This window comes from Motacilla alba, chromosome Z, assembly GCF_015832195.1.
Source record: "Motacilla alba alba isolate MOTALB_02 chromosome Z, Motacilla_alba_V1.0_pri, whole genome shotgun sequence".
NCBI classification, from domain to species: domain Eukaryota; kingdom Metazoa; phylum Chordata; class Aves; order Passeriformes; family Motacillidae; genus Motacilla; species Motacilla alba.
In genome coordinates, this window is record NC_052046.1 from 66,528,034 (window position 1) to 66,548,784 (window position 20,751).

General features: G+C 36.2%; 1 protein-coding gene across 2 annotated transcripts in view; it reads right to left on the reverse strand.

Moving 5' to 3' along the window:
- FBXL17 (F-box and leucine rich repeat protein 17) overlaps positions 1 to 20,751 on the reverse strand; it is a 277,370-nt gene that overhangs the window by 191,870 nt on the left and 64,749 nt on the right. The window lies entirely within an intron of this gene.

Here is a 20,751-nt window from a genome sequence, read left to right on the forward strand (position 1 = left end):
CCGAAAAGCAAAACAAGTTTTGAAAGATGTAGTGCACAGCTGAGCCCCAGGTGAATTCATATAGGAACACTGTTCCTGCTGTGCTTTGGATCACCATCACCCAGAGTTCCAACTTGCCCAAGATGTCACATTTCTGCACCCTGGCAGCATATGGTGACCTTGGTGAGGACTCTGGCAGAACAACTTCTGAAAAGATAACCCAGAGATACGGGTTTATAGGCCCACTACCTCATAAAAGCGATATTGCTTTGGGGTTACTGAAAATTGTTACAGACCGAGTGCAGTTTTCTCAAAGCAACAATTTCTCAGTGAGCAGAGATTTTTACTGCTGCACATCTGCCAAATAAAAGTAAAAGGCAAGCCTTTTAGTATTGTGTATTTAGATTAAACAGAAAACAGGTCAAAAGGAAAGGAAAAAGGGTCAGCTGAACAGATTCAATCACAAACTGGGTAGTGATCATGGGGTATCTGCAGAGACCCATGTCTCAGGTCTGCCTGCTTGAACAAAAGCAAACCACTAGGGCAAGAAATTTCTTCTCTGATTTGATCTGACACAGCCTTACATTTTTACTTTTGCCCACTCTGCTCAGCTAAGGACAGACAAACCAACTACTACATTTTTTGAGATACTGATTACCAAAAACCTGTGACAAATACTATCACAAGTCAATGGCTTAGAAATTTACAGTACTTATGATGCTACCAGGACCTGACCTTATCAGGGCTGAAAAAAAAGTCTATCTCCTATAGAAAATAAATTAAACCCTCTGATTCAGCTAATAATCTTAGAAAAGGACTCTATTACAGTCTTAGTCTACCCTTCCTACAGAAGATTCAAGTGTAATTCTCTGTGGCAGACAGCTTTGTCCTACCTATCAAGAAAATGTAGTAATGAAAAATCAGTAGCATAAATGCCTAATATCACAAATTCATTACAGAGCTTAAAACTTCAATCTAGAAATAATTTCTTACTTATAGCTAACATATAGGTGCATGAAGACTTTGAAAAATGACATTTTGAATTCAAATAATAAAATTACTATGTCTTAAAATATCTTCTTTGCATACTATAGTATTTTCTGTAATCTAAACAAAACCTGTGGAAAAAAATAGTTTTAATAAAAATTAATAGCAGCAGATTATGACCATTTACACTAAATAGTATACAGATTAGCAGTGAACCTTTTCAGTGCTTTTTAAATATGCAGCATTTTTTAATCAGAAAAAGATTCTTCATTACCTCTCTATGCCTCATGATTTTCCAGTCAAGCGGAGAGTGATATAACCTGATTATGCTTTACAATTACTGTGGTAGTTCAGACACATATTTTGCTACTGCAAACAATTTGTTCTTAAATCTTGACTTATAAATAAAAAAGCAGTGTTCCTGTCTTTTGTTGTCAGACAATAAAACTCCACTATCTGGAGAAGATTACTTCAACTTTTATTGGGAAGCACTGTAAAAATTGTTTCAATCAACTGTACCTTCCTCTCAGCATCCTTTGTTATACTAGTATCTAGGAATTCATTACTTCTTTTTCAGATCCTATGCCATTTATAGCAATTGAGTTCTTTTAATAACATGCTTCCCATTCAGACAGCCTGTAATGAAGAGCACTTGATATTCTGTTTGGTTAGACACTTTAAATATGACTCCACTTTCCTATGACTGAATTAGCTGGGAAAGAATATACATAGATATATTTCTATATTTACATACACACATACTTGCAATTTCATTAAAATGGCTTCTCCTACGATGAATGTAAGAGACTATGCATGGAAACACCAGATCAAAATACCTGTAATCTAAATCTAAACATCTGCTAAAAGGTTAAAAGGTAAAATTTATATTACCCCTTTTTGTTCTTTTTTTTTTTTTTTGCATGGTTTGAGGAAAACAAGAACATGTAGTGATTTGGAATTTATTTAAAACTTACATTTAAACTGGTTAAGTAAAATTACCTAGTTTTCATCTAGAAAAACAGACACTAAATCCCACCAGTCCTTATTTTTTTATATATGGCTCAAAACCACAATGATACAACGTTGGTATGTGTAAGTTTGGTTTTGGTTAGTTTTTTTTTCACTACACCTATTTGTCTCAAGGAAAAAAAAAAAAAAAAGTAGGTAAAGTTCAGCCATATCTGAAAAGGTGATTGGACACTGGGATGGGCTTCCCAGGAAGGTGGTGGAGTCCCTGTCCTTGAGGTGTTTAAAGGAAGACTGGGCATGGCACTCAGTGCTGATTGACAAAAATGTTTGGTCAAAGCCTGGACTTAGTTACTCCACAAGTTTTTCCAACCTAACTCATTCTGTGATCTGTGATACAGAAGCAACAAAATTAAAGTTCAAGGATGCTTCTAAGACTGGAAGCATCTCTTCTTCTGCTTAACTAGGCTTTCTTCTTATTCATCATCTGCAGTGTCCAGCACCAATAGTTTCTATACAGACCTAAAGTTCTGTACTAACTCCACCATGCAGCCTCGGCCACTATTTCAATCAGAAGTAGGTGCCAGAAATAGTAACCTTTTTTACCATATGAATGTGTTTTATACTTGCAAGAGATGGTCTATTCAGCAGAATGAAAGAAAAATAAGTGAGTGATGAAGAGAAAAACATGGAAAATTAGCAGTGACAGGTATGCAGTGATTATGCACCTTAACACTGCCTCTTTGTTATGCAATGTGTAGCTGTATGTTAAATCTTCACTACTCAGGAGATAGAACAGGTACATAAAACATGTATTATAAATATGTTTTCTGTGGCTTATAAATATGGCTTCTGTGAACTAACAAATTTTTAAACAACTGACATTCTGATGTATTATACAAACATATTAGACTAGCATAATCTAAAACTAGATTACCATAAAAAAAACCCTGCAGTTCTACAGAAAAGACCCTTGTCAACAAAGACAGAAATTCACACACAATTCCATTATAGATCACAGTACTGTTCTTCCAAGAATCTTTAGTAATTGGATTGTCTAGTCGACCTTCACTGACTTTCATTCATCCTGTCTTGCTTCATGTTAGACTTGCTTTGAAAAAGTAATATAAGATGATGAGGACAGATTTATAAGTTATGCACTAAAGCATTGTGAATGGGAAATACGCTGGCCTGGAACTAATGGCACAGATTTTGCTCCTATCAAAAAGATCTATGATAAGTGAGATGTGATTTAATAATTTTCTTTTTATGTATTGCAGCCTATTATATATGAATTCCAGTTCTGCATTGTTTTACAAAAATTCAATATTTTGCCTACTCTGAATTAGATTTTGTAAGTATTAGTTTATTTTACATTCTATTCAATAAATGAAAGTGCAAAAATGAAAAAGCAGAGATAATAATTCAAAAGGAAAGACTGAGGTGCAACAATAAAAGCAACTCAAATTCCAACTAAAAAGCCTCACAATTAATGAGCACCTGAAGAAGCTAAAACAGAAGTAACTGCAAAAAATATAGGAATATAAAAAGCAACTGGCACAGAACAAATACTCTGTTCTCTTATTTAAAGAGGTGCACTACTTACTGTCTGTAAGTAGAACTTAATATGCAATTTTTTTCCATGCAATATACATAAATAAATGTTGCAAACATATTCCTCAGAAGAATAAACTCTGCTAGAGAAAAAAATGCTGTCATGTAAATATAGAAGAGTCATGAAGCTAAATATTCACTACACAAGGCAATAATAATGGTAGAATAAACCCTTTTTCTCCCAGTTCCTTACTCCATAAATTCTTTCTCCATTTTGGTCAGATGCCAGGTTAAGGAAACTTTATTTGGGCACCAAAGCAAGAAGGACAGAGACAGGGAGGGCTTTATAAAATTCAGTTTTATGTCTGAAAAGAGATTAAGTTTGCAAAAATCTCATCTGCCAATTCAGTCCTCAAACTTTCTTGCCTCACCTATGCATTGTTACCTGCTACAGTTTGAGACCCACATGCCACCTGCTCTGAAACCTGCCCCGCATGAAGCACTGGCTACACCCTCTAATACAGTGTTTAAGGTCTCACATACTCAGTGTTCATTTCCCTGGCCTGTCTCCCCTGAAATCCTTGTGTGCCATAACCTACAATGATGTGCAGTTAGCCTAAATGCTGGTATAGTTTGGTTTAACTCTTTTTTACCAAGACTTCTAGAATAAATTAATTTCAAAAGATGCAGGCAAACCACACAAAGCAAAAGTATTTACAAGGGACTAGTTCAGATCACAGGTGAATTCAACTAAATTCACAAGAATGCAATACATACAAAAAAAAAAAAATAAAGCAAGATTGCTGATACGCAAAAATGTCTATATGCTGTAAACTGAGGCAGTCAGGCTACCACTGTTCTACCAGCAGGAAAGTGATTAAATATCATTACATGAACATCTTAAAAAGAAAATCACAATAATGAAGCAGTTTTGAGAGAAGATGCTTTACAATACGTGTGTGCTTAAATGGGCATTTCCTACATAGCTTAAAATTTGCCTTACTATCTCTGCACTAAAATTATCAGATGATACCTCTTTCCCACAAAGGGAAAGATTACCTTGCCTCTCTTCTGACTAACACTTTCAAAACTACATTTTAGGGTCAAAATGAGGGTAAAAAGAAAGAGCAAAATATTACAGTAGAATACTACTAAATTTTACACAGTTAAACAAAAGCATATGCCTAAAAATTTCTAAGATTATACATATCTTCCTAGTCCTGTGAGTAGGAAATTACAAGAAAATTCTGTTATAATTTAACCATATTTAAATTTAAGTAAAAATTCAATTTCATTTTTAAATTACTTTCTACAGGAAGCTGCAACACTCGAAGTATTTACTTACAGATCTAGTCCTAAGCATCCACCAAACAAACCAGGGCACTCATTAGCATCAGTTCCTAAGAATATTTTAATAACATAGTTTCTTAGGAATACATTATACTATTAAATTGGCCATAAATATAAACCAAACTCATTTTAAATTAATGGCAATTCAGCACAAACTTATTTTAGAAATACACACAAATAAAGACTGCTACACACAAATATAGGGCTCTTTTGCCATACCTCCCTCAGAAAACAAAAGGCAGAAACGGTGGAAAATAATGCTTATGTTCTGAAGATTTATTTAAAACTTAAACTAGACAGGACTTTTCCTATTCAACAGGACTGATACACTGCCTGCTTTCCACAAGCATCAACTTAAATTACATTTGTCATAAAAGCTGTGACAAAGTAATTATTATTGGCAAACATGCATTTAATTCATGACCCCATACTGAAATTACAGAACACTGACAAAAATAAGGCATGGATAATCTGTCATCACACTCAAGCTCTTAGGACACCCAAATTTCATTAGCGAACAGCAGAAGGCAAGGCTCATCTTAACTAACTGCCAGAACGTATTTCTTCACCTTCAGTAAATTCAATAATTTGCTTAATCAAAACAGAAATTCAACAACTTCCAGCTTTAAGTTCCAGTAGTCCTATTAATTTAATTTCTATGACCACTCGAAAGCAAAATACAAATATTTCTATTCCTGCATCTTTGAAGGAAACTAACTGAAAAGGAAATTATGCCCATTTTTTAACATTTACTTTTAATGATTCAGTTAATCTTCAATTTTTCCACAATCTTGGTTTATAACTTTGAGTGGTTCCTTTTCATTAGAAAAAAGATCTTTTTACAAAACAAATGTGTAGTCTTTCATAAAATAAAATGTTGCTGCTTACTAAATCACTAACGGCTGAAAAACATGTTCCATTATTGACTGAAAAGGATTCAATAATCTATCAACATAAGTGATTTTTTACAAACAAGTTTAAAACAAAATTTCTTTGTAAGTAAACCAAGTTTTAGATGTCCTGTGCACCCCTGCTACCTCAGACCTCAGGAGAACATATGCTCTGAGGCATTTTGTTACAATTCACTATCCTAGCTTCACATTTAGGGGAGGGGAAGAGAAAAGAGCATGGAATTGCTGTCCTTGCCCTCATCCTTACGCATCACTCCAGGAGTTAGTATCATTAACCTGCCCATGGTACAAGAGGAGAAGACAGACTCGAGTGCTAAAGGCCGAAGAGTTATAAGGAACATTTTCTGTTACATTTACCAGCTGGCCTCACCACCTACGTAATGGTAACATCAACTAATTTAAAGCATCTTAAGTATGAAAACAACCCCAAAATTTTGCAGTATACTCAATTCAATACTCAGGGGAATCATAATTTTATAAGGTACCCTTTTAGAATGCATGTGTATTTACAAAGTTTCTCCCGGTTTTTAAGAGGATTGAACTACTGGCTATCAAGACCAGTATTCCTGTTTTATCTTGGTAATAGTGAAAGGGTATACAAATCATTCCTAATTACTACAACATGATTTTTAGATACAGAACTCTAAGTACCTCAGTTAAAGGCCACACAAGTTGTTCCTTCCATTTCTGTGGCACAGGGTATCACTTTTTAATCTCATTTTCTTTTTGTTACTGATGACACTAGGCATAAAAAAGGTTCTTTTCTATTTTATCCTGAAAATTATTTAGTACTAAACAAAACAACACCCTTGGAACATATACAGTTTGAAATAGTAAATAACTGTAGACAACCACTATCTTCAAACCAGTTTAAATATCTAGGTTAGAAAATAAATATAACTTCACAATAGAAATTATCTATGATTTCCATTATCTCACAATTTTATTAAGTGCCATTTACATGCATTTGTATTAAACAAGAGTATCAGCACACCCTAATTTATGTGTTGAAAAATGCAAATAAAATTGTAAAAGTAATTCTTCATCTTATAAAATACTGCCTTTCTACTAAAAGAGAAAATTTATTATCGAAATGTGTTTACTCTGGACTTAGAAAACACTGCTTCCAAAACTAAACATCTTTCACCAAACAGCATACATCATAACCTGATAGCCTACAAAACATAGAAAATTAAATAAAATTTAAATAAATTTAAAAATAATTAAAAGAAAATTAAAATAAAAAAGAGAGTACCACTGCATTATAAATTTTTAACAAGGGTCACACATCAGGAATACTGTACGTTCCCAAATAGTTATAGGGAAAACTGAATGTTTCTAAGCATAATATTCCCTTTTGCTTTCACAATACTCAGTCAAAGAGACTAATGTGTCCACATGCTAAGAAATATGTATAAAGTATTTTTATTTAGTACCATTCTGAATACAAAAGAAGAAAAAATTTCCATGTAACCACAAAATAGGTCCATGGTTCAGTGGTCTAGTAGCGTAATCTTTCCTCCTTTTCTAAGAAGTGTATGAATAAAATATTTATTCTCTCTGGGACAAAAGATGACTTTGCATTATCTTCAATTTTAATGCCTCCAGAGCTAGAGACGCATATTTCCTATTCTGTACTATGAGTAAAAAAAAAAACTCTCAAAACCCCAGTTTCTTCAACAGCTTTACTGTTCACCCTAACAGAATATTCTCATTACCACATAAAATATTTTTAAAATAAAGTAACTTTTATCTTCACTTCCTCTGTGCAATTTGATCTTATACATTTACATCAAATTCATTTACTCAGCCAAATATATCTGTTTACCACAACTTCACGGGTTTTAAAGTGGCTGGAAATTTATTTTACAGTACTCATTCATGTAACAAGTGTTTTATGCTCATACTGTTTCCCTTCTAAAATGGCCTCACAAGATCATGGTAAATGTTCATAAATAGGAGGAGGTCTTGGCTATGAAAACTATTAAATACTATGATGTCTGCATCCTTTTGGTTAACTCCAAGAGCATTCACAAATAAAAACATATTTCTTTTGCCTCATTACTCTGATAACCTTCTGAAGGCCTCCTAGATAGTTTAATAACCCTTTAATTTCCCTGGTCAAGAATCTGAAAAATCCATGTCCCTTTCATTAAAAACACAATAACCTCTGTAGCATAGGTTTGTTTTGTCATCACATCCCTCTCATAGATAAAACTAACCTATCATTCTCGTAGTGTTTTTATTTCATGTGAAAAACTTAAATGCCAACTTAGACAATGCTTGCACTGCTATCATACAATACCACCTCAGAAACAATTGCTTCTGACAGATTCTCACATATTAAAGCTTTTGTTCATTACAAAGAAACAGTACAGTATGAAGTACTGTAACTCTCTCTTTACCCAAAGTATCTATATGCATCACTGTGGTGTGGTATGCTACAGGGAGAAGTATTTTTCACATTCTTCAGTAGGTCTAAGTTTCCTCAGTGAAACAATATTAAAGAAACTGATAAAAAAGTGAAGCAAGCTAAAACACTAATATAAGAATGATGTATCTATAACCAGATCCCTTCACCTACCCAACATGATCATATTCCTAGTATGCAATTCATTAAATAATACAAGTTTGTGACATCTACATAACATTAATATATATATGACAGTGGTATCAGAGCCAGTGTAACCTGAGGCTAACACACGCACACACACAGACAGCAAAAGGCCTACAAAACCACCACAAATTTTAAGAGTAAAAACAGGTTTGATGCCTTGGCATCAAATGTTTATTTTAGGAGTTGGTAGATACAACTGAAAATGTAATCTTACCATAAAATGGTTTGGGTTGGAAGGGACCTATAAGATTACCTACAACTCTCCTGCCATGAGCAGGTACATCCTGCCCTAGACCAAGCTGAAAAGTGTCCCAAGCAAACTGACCTGAACACTTCCAGGGATGGAACATCCACAACTTCTCTGGCCAACTGTTGCCAGTGACTCACCACCCCCGCAGTCAAGAATTTTTTCCTAATATCTAAACTGAACCTACTCTCAAGTTTGAGTCCCTTGCCTTTTGCCCAGTCATACTATGCTCTTGTGAACAGTCTCCCTCCATCTCTTTTGAGAGCTCTGTTCAGTACTGGAAGGCCACAATTAGGTCAGCCCAAAGCCTTCTCTTCATTAGGCCAAACAATCCCCCTTCTCTCAGCCTTCCCTCACAGCAGAGGTGCTCCATCCCTCTGATCACCTTGGTGCCTCCTCTGGACTCTCTCCAGCAGCTCCATGTCCTTCCTGTGCTGGGGCCCCAGGGCTGGAGGCAGCTCTGCAGGTGGGGTCTCAGCAGAGCGGGGCAGAGGGGCAGAATCCCCTCCCTCCCCTGCTGCCCACGGGGCTCTGGGTACAGCCCAGGACACACTTGGCTCTCTGGGCTGGGAGTGTCCATGGCTGCCTCATGTCCAGCTCTCCCTCACAGCACCCCCAAGTCCTTCTGGGCAGGGCTGCTCTCGATCTGTTCGTGCCCAGCCTGGGCTGGCACCAGGGATTGCCCTGACCCAGGCGCAGCACCAGAGCTTGGCCTTGTTCAACCTCATGAGATTCCCATGGGCCACTGCTCGAGCTCATCCAGGTCCTTCTGGATGGCATCCTGTCCCTCACGAGTGTCAATTGCACCGCTCAGCAGTTGAGTCTTGGTGTCATCTGAGAACTTGCTGAGTGTGCATTCAATCCCTTCACCTGTATCATTAATGAAGATATTTAAATAACACTAGTCCCCATACCTTGTCCCCTGGGGGACATGTCTTGTCACAGATGCCTATTAGGACTCCAGGCCATTTATCATTACCCTCTGGATGAGACATCCAGCCAGTTCCTTACCCATTTAACAGCCCACTCATCAAATCAATCTCTCTGAAATTTGAATAGAGAAGGATGTTTTAGGGGAATTGTGTCAAAGTCTTTAGAGAAGTCCAGATAAATAACATCTGTAACCCCCCCCCTGTCCAATGGAGCAGTCACTTCAACATAGAAGGCCACCAAGTTGGTTATTTTAAAACAATGTGACTATTTTCTCTTATAAAGTTAAGACACTTGCAACATTTGGTAGAACAAGAGAGTTACAAAATCTTGCTCAAAGCTTTTCTTTGGACTTTCACAAATACCATGTAATTGTAATGAATGAGGAAACTCTTGTAGCAGTTGAAAATATAAGGAAATACATACATACAGTTCATGCAAGGCAATGTATACCCAGTGCATTCTCTATCACAACCCACAGTGAAGATATCTTCACAATTGCATCTGTTTTTCAAACAACTAACCGTGTTTTATTTTTCAGGTTTCACACTAACCATACACAATGGAAATATAGTATGACCTCATGAAGCTAATAAAATCAGCTGCAATATTTACCAAAGTTCGCCACCAGCAGTTATCTGGATTGCTACTGCATAAACTGAAAATTGGTAAAAATACCAAAGACCTTTCTTACAATCTAGCCTCTAGTTATCTCCATCCTATGGCATCTGACAATTTACAGATTCACCTCCTCTCCCTCTTCCACAAGCATAAAAGGACAGGATTTCCCCAAATTTTCCATACAGACCACAGGTACAAAATTTTGCCTGCCCCATGCACCCGTACAAACTTCATAGAGGGAACTGTTCAGTTCTGATTATATGGACTCTAGTTGAATCATATGGTCACCATTTGTTACAAATCATAAGCAAAATGCAAATGTAAAGGCAGGGGGAAGGAAAAAGTCTTAAGCTGCTTATGCTGTTCAAACTGAAGCACAGGATTAAGAAGCTTTTTAATCACCAACAGGTCTCTTATGCCACACAGGAAACAGGAGAAGAAATAAAACATAATAATTTCCTCCACATTGTAATAAATATAAATTACCATGAAGACAGAAGAACTATGACTACAACTGCATAGGTCTAGGAAAATCATATCATAATTATAAAGTTTCTTATAGTTCAATAACTATTTACTGAAAAATACTACATTAATCAAAATAATGTCTAGAACCCAGCATTTCATAGCTCACAAAAAAATAAAAATCATTTAATGGACCCATTCACTGGGATACCATAAGAGCTTTTTAAAACAGCTGCATCTTGCTCAAAAACCTTTACATATTCGTCTTCTTGGGTAGTACACATTATTTAATATGAGCCAATTTTTTTAAAAAAACAAATGAGAATACAAAACACTGAATGTCACTCAAATTTCAGATACAAATACTGTTACTGGCTGACATTATTTCAATCTGTCTCTTAGGGGCAACAGAGAATTTAGCAAATTTAACCACCACTGCAGTTTACCCCTTGATATTGTAAGCTGTTAAAACAAAATTACATTCTCCCTAAGAAAAGTCTTTCTAAGAAGAAATAAACGCAGGAAAAAAGATTTCTTACAATGTAGGTTAATGGACACGGTATTATACCTTTATTACTGGCTAACAGACAAGCTACAGGTATTAAGTACCCATGTTTATTCATCCTGCTGCAAGTACTAGAAGTCTTCACCTATCACTAATGAAAAATATGTAGTATTTCATACTATTCTAGCACACAAAACAGATAAAGTCAGAGTTCAAATCCTAACTGGAAGGGACTTTTTTTTAAAACATCTTTCAAAAGAATCACCATTTCAGATGCCCTTCGGAAGTGTACAATCAGTGAAAATGATCTTCACAAAACAGAGGTCACACTAAACAGAAATTCTTGATAATAAGAAACAATACAAAGAGAGTTTTTTCTTAACAATTTTTTTTTACTTAGCGAACTGCACGCATTAGCAGTATTTTATTTCAAAATAAACCTCTGTTACATTAGTCTGATCAAGTAGGACACAGACATATTCTATCAATCTGATGCAGAATCAGCTTTAAGGCATGAATTAGTTAAAAACCTAAAATGCATCAGACATGATGAAAAGAAGGATAGGAAGAAGATGTGATTTAATATAGTTCTCCGGTTTGCACTTGTATGAAATACAATTGTTTACATGCTTTCTGATCTAGTCAGCACTGAGCCAGCGGACATTCAGGCTATTCAGCATAGGCACTATTGGAACAGACTGGACAACAAGATTCTCTTCACAGCAGCTTTAGAGTCTTGTCCCTACATTTACAAATTGGTACAGAGTTCTACATAAAATTTTATGGTAGGAAGTAAACATGTTACATCCTGTGAGAATTATTACATAAATGGGACTGGCCGACGATGAAAAGTTGCAGGAAAATTAGTCATTAAAATGGTAATCTTCCGCATTCACTACTGTGATTGACTACTTCATTACAATCACAGTTTGATATCAGCCGTAACTGGCAGGAGCAACCTCCAAACACAGCAACAATAAAGAAAAAAGCCCATAAAGCTGCTACAATAGAATTTTAATATGCATGTACACAAAGACTCAGGTCCAAGACACACTCTGGTTGAAAAAAAGTTGATATTGCATAGATACATACACACATCCTTGCAAATACTTCAATGGAAATTTAATTTACAGATTTTTAGCAAAAATAATTTCTAGCCCAGAAAAAGCAAACCAAGTGGAAGTTCTGTACAGTCCTTGTACACCTTTCTTTGTTTAGCTGCTAATGCTACACTACTATGCCTAGTGACAAAAATTTAAACCATTAGGATAGAAATTAAGGTATATTTGTTTTTTTAATTCTTGCACCAAAAACACCAACAAAAATCCCCAGACTAAACAAAGCACCCGCAACTTTTGCTTTTTCCTTACCAAAAAAGCAAGGAAAATCAATTACCTCCAGAAGTCATTAAAGAAAAGATGTTTATAGCTGGCAACAGACTATATGATTAAATTTTTCATAACGAACATTTCTATGAATTGCCTTTTTTTTAACAGAGCTCTTAGCAAGTAGATTGTCAGAACACAAAAGAAGACAGATCTTTTTGTTGTGCTTTATTTTATCTCATAATATGTAAAGCAATATTGATTTTTTTCTTTTCTGAATGGGCATCCAGTGAAGTTCTTGGTGTTGCTTGGTAAGAAAATAAAGTACTTAGTATACCTGACTGTCATCATTTACATTGCAAGTTTTGATCTGTTAAAGTCTGAAGAGGCTGCCTGGATGCAGATGGCAAAAAAAGCCTGAGAATTCGCAGCAAGAAGAACAAATAAAGTACAGTCAGGGAGGTACTTCAACATATTAATGACATCCATTTGCCCTTTTGTCATCTGGATTAAACCATTTTACAAGTCCAAGGCCAAAGACTAAAATAGGAAGACAAATCATCCCAAGAGGGCCCTTACTGACACAGAAGAAAACAAAGGAGTCAGAATCTACAGCTTCAACATGTGCACACAGATACAGAAACTAGAAAACAGCAGGTTGCTCTCTGCAATCATATCAAGGCATAACTTAAAACAGTGCCAGGAAATCATGGCTGAGACATTACAAATGGTATTAGAAGCAATTTGGCAACAATGATATGAATATGAACATGCATTAGATGTGGTATTTTTTATCCTTACATGTTGTCCAAAGGCACACCTGTTCAGATTACATCTATCAGTGCATATATGTATTTCAGAACAGCACCCTGCTAATGAGAAATCCAAGTGGGACTGCTGTGTTAGTTATGATTGGAAGCAGGCTACAACCCTGATTAACCCCAATGCAGAACCCTGTGGCTGCCAGGCTTGTGAGAAGCCCTGCCTCCTGTGTGATAACGGCAGGACCAGCACAAGATAGTGCTGAAGTTCATTAGTCTAGATTTAAGAAAAGAAAAAAGAACACCTGATTGCTCTTCCCAGAGCTCAGCACATTTAGTAAGCAAAGATCATAACTGCTGCAAATCTCTAGGTCAAAATGGAAAAGGAAAGGAAAAAAAAACCCAAACCAACCCAAAAATTAAGCAGCAAGCAAGTGGGTAAAAAGAAAAAAAAAAAAAAAAAAGAAACATCTTCAGCTTTGTTTAAATATGTCACTATGTCTTGGTTTAAACAGGCAGCTAAACATCACACAGCCACTCACTGAATCCTTCACACTGTGGGGTGGGGGACAGAATCAGAATGGTTAAAGTGAGAAACTTGTGAGCTAAGTAAAGAAAGTTTAGATAAGATTTTAAATTTTTTTTAAAAATGAAAGTCAAAACTAAGAAAAAAATTTTGCAAAGAAACCCAAACCAGTTGCTCACAACTAAGCCAGCAAGTCACACTGGTGGTCTGGCCAACCACCTTTACCCATTTGAGTTTTCTTGCTGTGCATGATGCCATTGCCTGGAATTTCCCTTTGGTCAGTTGGGGTCACCTTTCCCAGCTGTGTCCCTCCAACTCCTCGTGCACCCCCAGCCTTCTCACTGGTGGGGTGAGAAGCAGAAAAGGATTTGGCCCAGTGCAAGCCCTGTCTAGCAACACCAAGAACATCCCTGTGCTATCAACACTGTCTGCAACACAAAACCAAACATAGCCCCATGCCAGGTACTGTGAAGTTCACTCTAATCCAGACAAAATTAGTACACAGTATTATAACATTCTCTCATTTTGGTTTAAGAAATTCAAAGGTTTAAAAAAAACAGAAAAATCTAACTAAACAAACCCCAAGACCAACCTAAAACCAACACACCTTTAAACAAATAAACCCAATTGTGAATAAATACATAATATCCCAGACACATTAAGTAAATTTTTTGAGTCCAGGCTGTTGACAAGATTAAAAAAAAAACAAAAAACTTTTTTTTTTCCTGATCATTCTAATTTTTCCCAATGTAACACCCTTCACCTCACCCTTCTATGATGGTAAAATATGACAATTATAAGCAGAAAGAATTTTTTTTATGCAAGAGCTGTAAAACAAGCTATATAAATCAATAAGGGAAGATGAGTCATTACTTCACTGAAAAACACACAAACTATTGCCTGACTTCTAAACCTTCTGAGAATTCCTTCACAAATCAGCTGCAATTTTGTGGAAACAGCAAACTGTACAATATCCAATGCTCTGCATAATCAATGCATCTTCAACATTTCCAGCTTCTGGCAGAGCAATCAATTAGGTGGGCTCCCAAATTATTGTCAATAGTGCCCAAGCACACTGTTTAATGACTTCCGGTTGTACTGCATCAGCAATTTTTATTTTCTTTTTGTTGGGGAACGGGGGATAGAGACAGAGCCTGCAAGAATTAAGTCCTCCCTACACACAAGTGGAAAAAACAGAAGAAAAATTATGTTATTCCTATTCCTGATGTAATATCCGGAAAGGTGTTAGAAATGTATTTTTGTTTCTTGCCTTTCTCCATCCTCAACTCACTCTCCCATCCTCAGGACCTCCACAGAACAAGCAGAATATAAGTAAGTCCTCAGGCTTCTTTAGACTTTCCTTGGTAGCCTCTTTCTTCAGAAACAAACCGAATGACCAGCTGGATAATGATAATATTCACCTCCTACTTTGTTCTTTATCCTTGGATAGTTAGACCCTTAGCTGTCTTTGTTTCATTACCTTGAAATGAGATCCTTGCAGAGCCAATGTCTGGCTATCATTAACTCAATCCCTTCTTCTCCTGACCTCCTATGTACAAATTATTCCAACAATTACCAGAATAGATTTTAAGGAAAGAAAAAGGATGCAGAAGTAATTGAAAAACCTGAAGCACACATTTATCTGAAGTAGGCAATGGTCTACTTAGCATCTGTAATTTTTACAACTTTTTGGAGGTATTTTCATGGATGAAGAAGCTACAACATCAACTATTTGCTTTTCACTAATGACTTTCACTAGTGACTAACGCTTTTCATGGAATATCAACAAAAAATTATTAAACTGAGAAAGACTGAAATAAATATAGGAATTTAAGGGCAGGAAAGTAAAAACAGCTATGATAGAGATAGCAAAGAACTAGACTGAAAGGAGAATAGTTGAGCTGGGGACTGAACAGTTAACAAAAAAATTTTGTGTAACAGTCTTTAAACAGGTTATTACAGAGTTTTATCAAGAAGGATGTGAAATCCCCAAAAAGCAGAACACAACGAACTTTACTGGTGAGTTGGGAGTATAATCAATACAGATGATAATAACTGGCCTATAATGTATATAGGTAAAGTCTTCTAGAAGAGAAAAAGAACATAATACCACAATGAATTCAGTAAAAACATGTAACAGCTCTTCGCAATTCTGTTCACTCATCATTGCACCAGACAAACATAGAAAAGGGGCACCAAAATCATGGAATTGAAGCAAATGAGAGTACAGCGTTTATCAAAAATCTGATCTCTCACCTGAGATACATGAGGAGGCAAAAACATAAGGAAAAACTATTACTTAAGCATAATTATAACTACAACTGTTGTGCGGAAAGACTTATAACAAAGATTTTAAATTCAAATAAAGTTTCAAATTTCACAGCAATTCAACTTTCTAGTATTAGAAGTATAAGAAATCTATTTATTGGATTGAAACAGATACAAGCAACAGATACCTCTAAATAATGAGATTAGCTATGGAAGCAAATCATGAGACGTCCTGACACAATGGGTCTCTCTTCCATATGTTTCCATATATTCCTTACACTAGGTAGAATAATTAGCTAAGTCTCATAGATTTTTAGGAACATCAAGGTTTAACGAGAAAAACATAACTGTAGTCATGGCTGCAGCAAATTTACTTAGTGGTTTTTACTTTTCTTAATGACTTTACTTCACTCTTCTTAATGACTTAAACTGTCAAATATTCCTCTAGATCACAATTAGAAATCCAATGAGAAAGTAGATCAGTCTCAAATGCAAAAGTAAACTCAACAAACAAACAAACAAACCAAAACCTAATCACACAAAACCCCCACAAAACCAACTGCACCCACTAGACTGGGACTCTCATCCACAGTCAGAGTGACTATATGCATATGACATATATGCAAATTTTTTCAAAAATTAAAATTGATAGGTGGAGAAATACCAAATTTTGTATCTCCCCAAAATACATACAATATCAAAAGCTTATTGGGTAAGGATTGCCAAGGGAGTGCAATAAGTCAAAAAACTGCTTTTCGAAGGAAAAAACCTTCCATATGCTTGCTATATATTGAAAAATTCATGTCAGGAAAATAAGAATTGTAACCATATTAATAAACTTCTTGTGTTTTCAACTTTTTAAATTTCATGAGATGTTATCTAAGGGATGCACTTTTTCTACCAACTGTTATGAACTATGGTGGTAATTTTCTTGTAAGAAACAGATCCAGTAAGTGCCCTGTGCAAACACGCTTAACTCAAGGGCCATGGAATGTGCTTTAGTGGGGTAAAGTCATTTAGCAGGGACTGGAAAGACAGGAAACCTTAATACTTAAAGGTAACTATCACTAAAAGGGCTATTTCCTACAAAGTTGGGACTGTTAGTCTTAAAATGTGCCCTGCACAAATAGGAAAAGGTCTGAATTTGCAGCTGTTTTTATTTCCCGTCTCACTGCATCACTGCACTGCAAGAACCATAGGGAACTGAACATGTAGTTTATATAAACCACTCTTGTTGCTGTAAGAACATGACAACAATCTTTACTATGAAATGACCTTGATGATCTGCATAACACTTGTCAGACTAATAAAATTTGTAAAAATACTTGCTGATATGATGGATTGCATTCTTCATTGCTCCAGTTACCTCAAACAAAATTGCCTGTCACCATAGCCTGATGGCTTCTCTAAGTGCAGTTTCTTAATTTGTTCCTCAGTCTTTAAAAAAGGATTTCACAATAGACCTAAAGTGTTTATAGATCAATAATGCACAAGAATAAAACACCGCATTTTAACAAAAAGTATTAGCAATCTTTCTGCTTACAGTGTACTGTGACACAGCATTAGCAGAGAACATAATTATAAGTAACAGGAAAATAACTTCAAACCTAGTTCACAAGCATCCAGCACTGTGAACAGAAAGAAAATCCTACAGGTTCTGAAAAGGACCCAGTGATTTGTGGTTCATCCAACGGACAAAAAAAGAAAGTGAAAAAATTAATCATAAAGTTGTAACCAACATGTATGTTCTCTACATACCTGATCACAAGCAGCCTGTCCTGCTGAGCTACCCAAGTGTGCCTCACTTGTGCTTCCCTCACAGTGAGTGAAGGTGGAATGCATGATGCAATGATAACCAGCAGGGCTTTGAAAGGAGCCAGAAAATATTCAGAGCATTTACTCTTTTGGCTCACAGACATGATAAAAAATGTCTGCATTACTTTCAGAAGCTACAAACAGCACACCTTAATTCATATGGGAACACAGACAATCAGGTCATGCTGACAGCTCACTTCAGGTAGAGCACTCAGGAAGCAACTGCATTCCTACAAGGGACAGTAAATCTTCTGCATAGGATCAAGAAGCTTTCTCATTGACAGCCAGGTTCCTGAATGTCCAAAGGATCTTAAAGCTCTCCGCAAAAATTCACAAAGGCAAAGTTGAGAGAATCGCTGGAAAATCTCTCTGCAGATCAACTTCTTTTATTAAAAAATGAGCTCAAAAGAAGGCAGCCTCCAACAGGAACTGAAATTTGAAGAGGCTCAGGCATGAGAATTACTGGTTTGTACCTGCTACAAACACTGCTCCAGGTAAATATGATGGTGGTGCACAGACTCTGTCTGGCTGTCAGATGCGTATCCAGCCACTCCCCCACAGCCTCTCCTCAGCAAGACTGGGGGAACATTACACAGAAAAGTTTATGGGTCAAGTTAAGGAGACCACTCACAATTACTGTCACAGGACAAACAGACTCAACTCCTCCATCTTCCTCTCCCCTCTGAGGGAAGCTGGTGAATGGGGAATGGGAGTTGAGATTAGTCCCTAACAACTCCCTTATGCTACCACCCTATCCTCACACTCTTCTCCACCCAGCATGGCATCACTCCTACTCCATACAGTCCTTGATGAACTTCTCTGATGTGGCTCCATTCTACCACATGAGATCTTTCAGGAAAAGACTGCTCCACAGCCACAGTTCCTACTGGGAAACCTGTGGGCTCCCCCTCCATAGGCCACATTTCAAGGAGCTTGCTCTGGCATGTGTTCTCCATGGCTGCAGCGTCCTGCAGGGCATCTCCACAGAGTGCCATGTGGAAATGAGCTCCACAGCAGTCTTCAATATGTCGTGCAGGGGAATCTTTGCTCCCGCATGGGGAGTATACTCTTGCTCTCCTCCTTCACTGACCTCAGGATCTGCAATGCTGTTTCTCACACTTTGCTCTCACTCCCCTTTCACATTCTGCGGCACAGTAGTTTTATGCTTTTCAAAGAATACACTTCACCAAAGGTGCCACCCCATTGCCAAGATTTCCCCACAGGCACACACTGCACCAAGAAAAGAACAAATTTTTAAAAACCCAAACCCTAAAAAGAATCCAGTAAACTGGTTGGGATTTTAGGTAAGAGCGAGATAAAGATTATTACATAATGAATCTGAAGATGGCAACTAGATGTAGACTTCCCAATAGTAACTACCTCTACATTGCTGCTTCTCATCACCTTGGGGTCTGGGAAGCTTAGGTTCAAACCCATGCCCTGACACAGACCTTTGGGTTGCAATATACAAGATCATTTCATGGAAGTCATAATTAGGCTCATACTGTTAAAACCATATTACATATCTCTGTTAATCACTCGCCAAACTCCTCAGTTCTCAGTAAAAGTACAGTATTATTCCATTACACAGACACAGATTTAAGAGCTTCAGAATACATACCTGATTCAAAGCAATGTCATGAAAGACTGTAAATCTGTTCAATTCCACTGCTTTGTTTTTACCAGCACTGCTTCAGCTTTAAATATCTTTCAGTTCAAATCACAACATCCTATACATTAGTATTTTTAACTATAATTTCACATACTTCAATTAGGCTCCTCTAAAGGTTAAAGCAGTAACTTTAGAAACTAAACTACACTACAAGAGAGTTGAGTTGCCCATAAAACTATGAACAAATCCAGTATTAAAAAGGTCTTTTAAGGTAGTAATAACTTTTCACTTACTTTTCAATACATCTTATCTCTCTCTCCTTTAGCACTTCCAAATACCTGTGTTAGATGAAACTATCTATAGGATTATAAACCTACACATAAAACCTCAGGTTAAGAAATTCTTTTGTGCTACTGCCTAACAATAAAATATAATACATACACTACAGTGTAAACTACATTATATATATATATATATATATATATATATATATATATATATATATATATATATATATATATATATATATATATATATATAATATATAGTTACATGTATTTATATATTTTTATATATTTGTATATATTTTTAATTTTTTTTTTTTACATATGCACATTATATAGTCAGGGACTACACACATTTTCAAAAAAGCCAGTAAGTGGCATGAGAGAAGGTTAAATCTGTATTAGTTTTCCAAAGCAAGTTAGTTAAAGGATCCCACTGTTTATATTGGGACCACAATTTAAAGGAACCTGCTGGGTCCATGCATTCTATGCAGAATGGTGCTGCAAAGGCCAATGGGTAGATACAAGGTAAAGCACAGGCAAAAGCAAAAAACAAACAATTCACCGAAAATTGCTAAGTAATATGGATACGCTAAAGTAGCTGAGTGGAAACACATTTGCTGTAAGTACATCACTTTGCTCAACATTTTTGAACATAAAGTGTCTTACCCTTTGTGCATTTTGTCCTAGTTGTATTGCTTTGTAGACGCTCAAGTCACTGAGTCCCTCTACATTTACTTTCAAGTCCCTCAACTTTCCAGTGATAAGAGAAAAATGGTATTGCTAAAAAATGTGAAGCTCAAAGGTACAAGTAATTACAAAATCAGGACATCACTGAAATTACCTAAACAAGACCATATTGTGCTGTGCCTGTTAAACTGTGTACCCAGATTGTTCAGAAAACTGAAAATAATGTTCTGATTACTGGGATTCATCAACATCAGTGACAATTTCCGCTCTTGTAACTAGATTTCAGTACATACCCAAATAAATGCCTTTGTCAAAACCAGAAGAATCTTCCAATTCTG